The sequence below is a fragment of the Protomyctophum bolini genome (genome assembly GCF_963924005.1).
Source record: "Protomyctophum bolini genome assembly, chromosome: 13".
In the NCBI taxonomy this organism is placed as follows: domain Eukaryota; kingdom Metazoa; phylum Chordata; class Actinopteri; order Myctophiformes; family Myctophidae; genus Protomyctophum; species Protomyctophum bolini.
This window is the reverse complement of record NC_137874.1, coordinates 2752805-2761576: the sequence shown is the minus strand read 5'-3', so window position 1 is coordinate 2761576 and position 8772 is coordinate 2752805.

Here is an 8772-nt window from a genome sequence, read left to right as displayed (position 1 = left end):
GTGTGTGTGCGCGCCTGTCAATTTTACGGTTACACACCGGCATTCCGACGCATCGCCATTCCGATCATTGACTTCTATTGATCGGAATGGCGGGGTTTCTCCCCTTTGGTTAAGACCCCGCCACTCCGACGATTAAACACATCGCTATTCCGAACCCTATTGATCGGAATGGCGGGGTTTCTCCACTTTGGGAAAGACCCCGCCACTCCGACCCCCCCCCCCCGCCTCCGATACGTACATCAATCCTGCCCCCCCACCACCCCACTCCGTGCATGTGCGTGGGGAGGCGGCCTTTTTTCCGTATGGTCGAGATGTCTGTCTGACGGACAGACTCTATCTCTATTATTATTATTATTATTATTATTATTATTATTATTATTATTATTATACTGATGACAGTGTATGATTGCCGGACAGCGAGTCTTCTTCAATGATCGATAAGATATTATATAGCCTGCATGCTGCGTAACCTCAAAGCAGTCACGTAGGCCTACGTGTTGCCCTGCAGTGGGAATATTAAAACGCAATAATATAATGCTTGTCACATATATTGTATTATAAACATTGTCATCATCATCATCATCATTGTTGTCATCATCTTATTATTATTTGTATTATTAGTTGTTGTTGTTATATAGGCCTAGGCTATGATTCTTGTTATTGTTGTTATTTTCAATCTTCCTTGTGAATAGGCTACTAATCCAATATTTTCATGTTATCTTACTTGTGAGTAGTATCTAATGCGCAGCCTTAAGCCTATCTTCCACACCCAAAAGTTCGCTTAGAAGGTCCGGATCAGAGACCAAAATGTTTAAATATGTTGCATTTTGGTCCGTTTAGTTCACACAGGACTTTGAACCAAATATATGTGAACAAATTGATCGATACTGACAGAATATGCTATTTCTATGGAAAATTACTTCACTGCCAAACACACACACATGCGCACACACACACACACACACACACACACACACACACACACACAGTGCGAACCCGGTCTCTCTTTTAGGACTGATTCTAATGGAAAAAAGGAGGACACGATTTGAACTCTCTCTCACTCTAACAGATCACAGACACGCACTGCCCAGCTCGCTTTAAAGCCCATGACTAGAGAGAGACTTATTGCATAGCCCACTGTGGTAGAATAGTGAAGTGCATCACTCCTTTGCAGGACTTGTCGACAACCATACAAACGTTTTTGAACAACGCTTATATATCCACCCATGGTGCAGACCACAAGACGTGAATGTAGCTGCATTCTGCAATGCATTATACGGCATAACTTTGCGCGGCGGCGCATACTAAAAAAAAAGCTAACATTCGAATCTGTACATATTGTAATGTAATATATATGTAATCTGTACATATGTGTCGATAGCTTGTAAATCTGTTATTTTTTCCAGCATGTTAACTTAAAACATTGAAATGTGCTGGCTTGTAGAGGGTACTGTATGAATAAGCAAAATTCGTTACTTAGTAGGAACGAACAAACCAACAGCCATGCAGCTTAAAGCTGCTCAGAGAGGAATCTCAACATAAGTGGATTTCATAATGTGCAGTATAGGCCTACATGTGTCATAATAATTAGTAAATCAGTGTACACAATCTGAAGAAAACCTGGAGACTGACATTCAGTATAGGTTAATAAAGATCAAATATATGGACTGTACAGTGCAGTACACATTGATGATAGCGGACACCATTAACCTTAACCTAGATATACCTTCAGAACCACTTCAAGAAATACAGTTTGTCAGACACCAAATTAATTTACAGATTGGACTCAAAAGCAGGCAGACAGGTAACTGGTTTTGACAGTGTTTATTAACAAGCTTGGGGGGAGGGGGGGGGGGGGGGTGAGGCCGCCTCAACCCCCCCCCCCCCCTCCCCCCAAACAAGCTTGGGGGGGGGGGGGGGGGGGTGAGGCCGCCTCACCCCCCCCCCCCCCTCCCCCCAAGCAAAGGGACCAGGCAGAGACTACTACTTTACAAAACTTTTCCACCACTGTGCACATCGTTCTGAAGGTATAGGCTATGGGTTAATTTGGATATGTGTCCACCCTTTGAATGGGCACTAATGTTGAGACTGAGAGTATAGGCTACTTTTGTACTGAATTTAAGAGCTGAATATTGTGTATAGCTGTAGCATAGCGCCCCAAAGAAGCGCACATGACTCTGGTTTGGCTGCATATGATGTTGAATGAAAGATGTTGTATCGCTGATACACCTTTAGGCTTATGCTGCATAATATAACAAAGGCCTACAGTGTGGCACATATAGGACTTCACAGAGCGCTTCCACTTTTCACCGTCTTTGGTCATCTTTTTCTTTGTTTCCCTTCTGGTGCGCAAGTCAAATTTACTATAGGCCTACCTATGTTGCAATGACGTGGTGACGTGGGCACATAATTGGAGACACACACACAGTCACACACACAACAGATATGTCCAGCATGTAATTATGCATACAAGTTCAGTTTTGCTAAGAAACAAAGAATTACAGCCAGTTCAGATTTTTTATATGTGTATGAGACAACATTAAACGATAGAGCCTACACTGTTCAAAAATTGACATGCAGCCTACAGTGGGAATATATGAAATTAAGTGGGCTGTCCTATCAAAGTACGTATCAATCATAGAAGAAGGCACTTTCCCGGAATTATTCAGCTTCTCGCTCTCTCGCTGTGCGCAAGGCAGCCTCCCTTTACATAATTACATTCCCCACCGGTTCCGGAAAAAAACGGAATCTCTCTATTCCAGATGGCAGACAAAGCAAGAATAAGTAATAACAGGCGAGACAGATGTACATCATTTATAAGTTTATTTGTATTTAATAAAAGGATAGAAATATGACCTGTATTAAAAAAAAAAAACTTTTGACTTTGACACACACACGACACGCACACAGCAAATGGAGTGAACGCCCGGAGGGTGCGGGTGTCCTGCAGGGATGCCTGGACTCATTATAGCCTACCGTATGCAGTCAATTATTATTATTTTCTCTCTCGTGCGCTGTCATGTCACATGTCATCCTGACCGTGCCGTTTGCTTTCATGGACAGATGAACAGCCGAGACAGATCTTTATTTAATGTAATAAAATGGTCGGATTAATAGGCCTATGCTTCGACAAAGGTGAGAATTGGCACGCGCGCGCGCACACACACGTGCGCCTTTCCCTGTGCGTTGGCGGTGTTTAAATTCCGGAGGGGGGGGGGTGATTGTGTAGCCTACGTTTCGGACGCCGTTTCGGAGGGTGGGGTGCTTGGTGGGGGCTGGGGGAGGCGGGGTTGTGTGTTGGGTCGGAATGGGGGTGCGTCGGAATGGGGGTGCGTCGGAATGGGGGTGTGTCGAAATGGGGGGGAGTCGGAACGGCGATGCGTCGGAATGCCGCTCTGTTCCCCAATTTTACCAGTAGTGTCAGGAACATCGGGGCTCAACTGAGTCACTAGTGGGGTGACAGCAACCATCCAAAGTCAATTTTGTGTGTGTGTGTGTGTGTGTGTGTGTGTGTGTGTGTGTGTGTGTGTGTGCCTGTCAAGGCAGGCAGGTAGGTAGGTGTGTGTGTGTGCGTTGGGGGTGGGGGACGACGACAATGGGAAAGGATCTCGAGACAGCATGAAACAGATGATACAAAAAACAAAACAAGAGTGGGGACAGAGGACGGGGGGACGACGACAATGGGAAAGGATCTCGAGACAGCATGAAACAGATGATACAAAAAACAAAACAACTAAAATCATGTTAGAATGATTTTAGAGTGTTCATTATAAAGACTTGTGCTCCGCAAAGATAGCTCCAAGCTTTACAATAAACACTACTGACCTGCCCTGGTGGTGATCACTGATCACGGTTCGGCAGCAAAACGGGACCATCTGGACAGATCTTCATCTGGGCCGGGCCTCTCATATTCGGCACAAAGAGCTGGTGGGACTTCAATGGCCTCAATCATCTCCTGATACGGACGTGGGTCCTTCACCACCACCACCAAGAGCTGCTGTAAGGCGTCCACATAGTCTAATACAGAACAAGACATGCAGACTCAAAACTTGTTTCACAAATTCAGGCATCATATTGTTTGCATAATATTATTATTATTATTATTATTATTATAGGGTGTGAGCCAATAGTCAGGCCAATGGGTTATGTGGAAATATATAAAGGTGTCATTTGTTTCGTATTCAAATGCTGCCGAGCCAATCAATAAAAATCTATGGGAATCTGAACTGGAAAAGGACATGCAACTTATGATTGTGTGTGTGGTGCTGTATGTATCAGTTATTGCAGTGCTCTTGACCAAGACAAATTCCCTGTTAGTCTGCAGCATTCACCACCAGGGAAACAAAGCAGTTCTTCTTGGAATTGTTTTTTGTTTATATATGAAAATCAAACCAGTCAATCAATCCATATTGGAACGTACCGAATGTCGGCTTGGCCTTCACAAAGGCCCTGGAGTATTCGCCCTTCTTGAACTTGGGGAAACGCACAGTGGTTTTTGGCTTTCCATCTGGCCCCAGAAGACGCTCACGTGCTGCGTTCTCATTGTAATGCAGGCAAGCCAAAAGCAATCTGAAATATAAGGGGGGGGGGGGGGGGGGGGGGGGGCAATTAGTACTCTAGGCCTAAATGACATCCAGTACATACATTATGGAACATTTTCAATTAAACAGGGTTCCCAACTTCCCACACATTTGTACACATGCTATCGAGTATCGCATAACACGGTGCAACACGGGTAACACAGTGCAATGTGTTGTGAGCTTGTGAAGCTGTTCTTTTCGTTGTGACGTGATGTATACATTAGGCCGCACTCACGGAGCTCATTACACATTTCTGTTAGATGTTAGACATGTTTTATGAACAATGTCAACAGCCAAAAACAATGTATATACATACAGAGTAATTCAAGGCCTGGAAATGTGTTTTTCTAATTTTAAAAAAATTCTAGGAATTTCATGGCCATGGGAATGTTTTACAGTTGGGGCACCAACAAGTGGTCCAGGCGCATGCCACATATAGGCTCTGGCCTGACAGCGTCACAGTGCATTCACTTGATACTATCAACAAAGGCAGAAAAGCAACAAAAGAAAAGTAATAATAATAATCTAAAAAATTGTTTTACATCTTATACTAAGCTGCAAGCATTCTTACTGAATTCACCAACCTGCACAGCATTCCAATGAACGGAAAGACCACATTCTTGGGGGCCCAACGCAATAATAGAGCGTGAAAACTCTCTAAGGATGAGGTCTGTGCGTGAGGACTGATCTTGGCGATGTCCTTCAGCAATGGAGCTTTCAGCACCAGGTCACAAAACCGTTCACAGGCTTTGGTATCTGAGGAATGATAAAAACAGAGGATGTAAAGATCACCACTTATCAGTTTAAAAATCAGAACAAAAATGTCATGACAATTACAACTGATGACGACATTTATTTATGACGACTGTAATGTTTGTTAGTAATCAGTCAATAGAATCACAGTTCCCAAACTGGAAAGACATGGAGTGACTGCTACTGCGCATGTTCTCACAATATGAAGACTGCAATGCCCTCTACTGACCATTGGCAGCATCTGTGTTCTTTGCACTTGACTCAATATTCAATACAATACATTTCAAGTTTCAACAATAGCTTTTCATAGATTTTAGGCAATCAGGCGGGGTTTATTTATCAAATATTCATTTCTACAGATACAAGCTGCCAAATGTACCGCAAAAGACTGTGCTAACACTACAAAGCCATGCTGCCACGCCTGACAGACAATGCAAGAAACGTGTTCCACTTCCACTCACAATTTAGGTGGCTTTTAAAATGCGGTACTTATTCCTTCATTACAAATGTGATAGGCCTATGTATTTGTATTTGGCATCTCATACGTGTAAATATAAAATCAAATATAGCCTACAATTGAAACCTGCTATTGCATTGATGTTCTCCTGTGTTCAACGAGTTTGTGTGGACACATATCTTTGCCGTATGGGCAGTTTTTTAAAATTCCATATAGGTATAGCCCAGGCCTAAGTGTCACAAATAGCTGTAGATAGCATAAATGGTTATTTTTAATGATATAAATTATGTAATTCATATTTAGAATAAAGTAATGAAGAAGTACATTTGTAGGATTTCAGCATAAGATGTAGAGTAGACAATGTAAATTTCTCACTTGGTAACAGCCATGCTCTCTGTGCAAGGTAGTCATGGGCACAGTTGGGGAACAGTGGATTGGCGTGGGCGTGGACGTTCTTGGTGATGGATTTCCACTTAGCCACGGCCTCTTCCCCACTCTGCGACGTGGATGTGCACCAGTACAGGTGGTTCACAGAGCTCTTTCTCCACACTTTGACCTCATCACAGCCACGCTCCTTCCCAAGAGCCTCCAGTTTCTTGGACAGGGCTTTGAACAGGATAAGAGAGAGAAGCGAAAGAAAGAAGAAAATAAAAAAGAGTTCACAAGAAAATAATTAGTTTACACATGCTAAGTAATAACAAGTAGACAAAAAATGTCTTGTGAATAATAACACTAATAATAATATCACTAATTTACTGCGATTGCTTGGCTCAATAAACAACCTTTGGCTACATGTCAGGCATTGTAGAATTGCTGGATGTCCTTTTTCTGCTCTTTCATGTACTTCTGTACCTGCAGGTGACGGTCAGTTACAATGGCACCTATTGTCAAGCCAGCTGACTCCAGAAATGACAGGCTCCTGGTGAAACCTGCGATTTCCATGTTGTTGCAGTAGCGGACGCCTTGCTCATTTCTCTGTCAACAAAAACAATGAGTTTGCTAATGCACAGGTTAATTCTGGACAAAGATGTGAAGACTATGACCATTACATAATTCCTACCTGCACAAGTTGGATGTCCAAGATCCTGTTTAGGTCCACGTCCATCATAGTGTATGATCCATACTTTGCGCTGTGGCCTGTGGGGTGAGAGAGACGGTTATTACTGCATTTCTACAAAAAAATAGCAATGAAGGTGAACTAAACGTAGTTATACTAACCCGGCGAGTCAGCTCTCATGTCGCCTGCCAAAGTAATGGGCTTGCCAGCTGCCTTCGCAACAGCCAAAACCTTGGCCTGCTCCATCTTCCAATGGTGAAGAATGGTTGGATGAAGGTATGACCGTTGGTGGCGGTAGTAAGTCCTCGGAGTGAAGGACTGGAGCCGCAGTGATGACAGAACCTACGTTTACAACAAGAAGAACATGGTCACTAATACTATACCAATGTGTTTAGTACCAACTGTAGTTGTTGTTGATCTACACATCAACTTACCTTGTGGACCTGAATAAATGAGGCGCCATTAAAAGCCACAGCTGCGGAAAGCAGAATGTTCCCAGCTGGGGTGCTCCCAAGATAGGGCTGGCTTTGCCACTTAGCGGTATGTTCACAGTGGAGGCAGGTCTAATGGATAAAGAGCAAAAGCAGAAATATTGATACAAAGAGAAATGAGAAAGTATTACACATGAACAATAGTGATTATACATGGGGTGACTGTGGCTCAGGAGGTTGAGCGGCCACATGGGAACCGGAAGGAACCTGGGCTTCCCCAGAGTTAGTGCTGAAGTGTCCTTGAGCGAGACACTGTCCCCTAATTGCTCCAGATGAGCAGCTTGCATGGTTTCCGCCGCCATCAGTGTATGAATGCGTGTGTGAATGGGTGAATGTAATGCACAATCTATGTAAAGCATTTTGGATAAAGGCACTATATAAATGCACCATTTACACATGATTTAATTACCTGGGTGACAGACAGGAAAGTTCCCAGCACGTGCTTCTGCAGTCCATTTGCGGGTGCAATTCGGACTAGTGTTAAGCAGCTGAAGCAAGTTGTCCTCAAGTACTTCCTTGCACTGAAAGCTGGAGTACTGGAGAGAAGATATTACAACATGTTAGAACAGATATATGATTTCATAACAAACACAAAGGGCAGGGGCTCATCAAAGAGCATTAGATTATTATTATTACCTGCGAATATCCTGTGCACCGACATCGTCAGAGACAGAGTCATCAGGCACATACGTCTGTGTCCCCGTGCTGTCCATGCTCTCCACGTTCTCTGCTGCTGCAGCTAAAATCCGTGGCCTTTTTACAGGTGTGGATGTGGGAGTCGACATGGGTGTGGACGTTGGTGTTGACGTGGATGTGGGTGTGGATGTGTGCCGTGTCTCTGGATGGTCAATGCCACACTGGTCAGGCATCCATGTTGAAGCACTCCTTGTGTTTGGACGCACCTGGATTCCTAATTCACACAAAGAAACACATTACAAAACTTAGACAATAAAAAAACAGCATGTAACTTAGAAAATCAGACCAGTCTGAAGCGAGTGGTGCAGCACCGCCTATTGGTACTCTAAACATACGGTAGTAAAATAGTCCCATAGTAACAGTCACATAGTCCCATAGGGACAAAACTGTTCCTTGGAGTGGTTGCACGACTCAAAAACACTGCTGGCACAATGTTTTGTAATAATGTAACTACGATGTAGTAATCTGTATATATGGAGTCTCGTGACATCATGTCTCCATATATGGCCTTCTCCATAATATATGAAGATCACACTGACCTGTTGACACTATTTTGGGCATAGATGCAAAGATTGTCAAAAACAGCTGCTGTGATGTATGGACCAATATAATCTCAAGATACTTAGTTTACTACCACTATTAGCCAGGGGGGGCAGTCAGACGGATATTTTGTGAAGCCACTAAGGAAATGAAAGTTCATATAATGGCCTGTTGTGGCGCTCTCATTGGGCTCAAAAA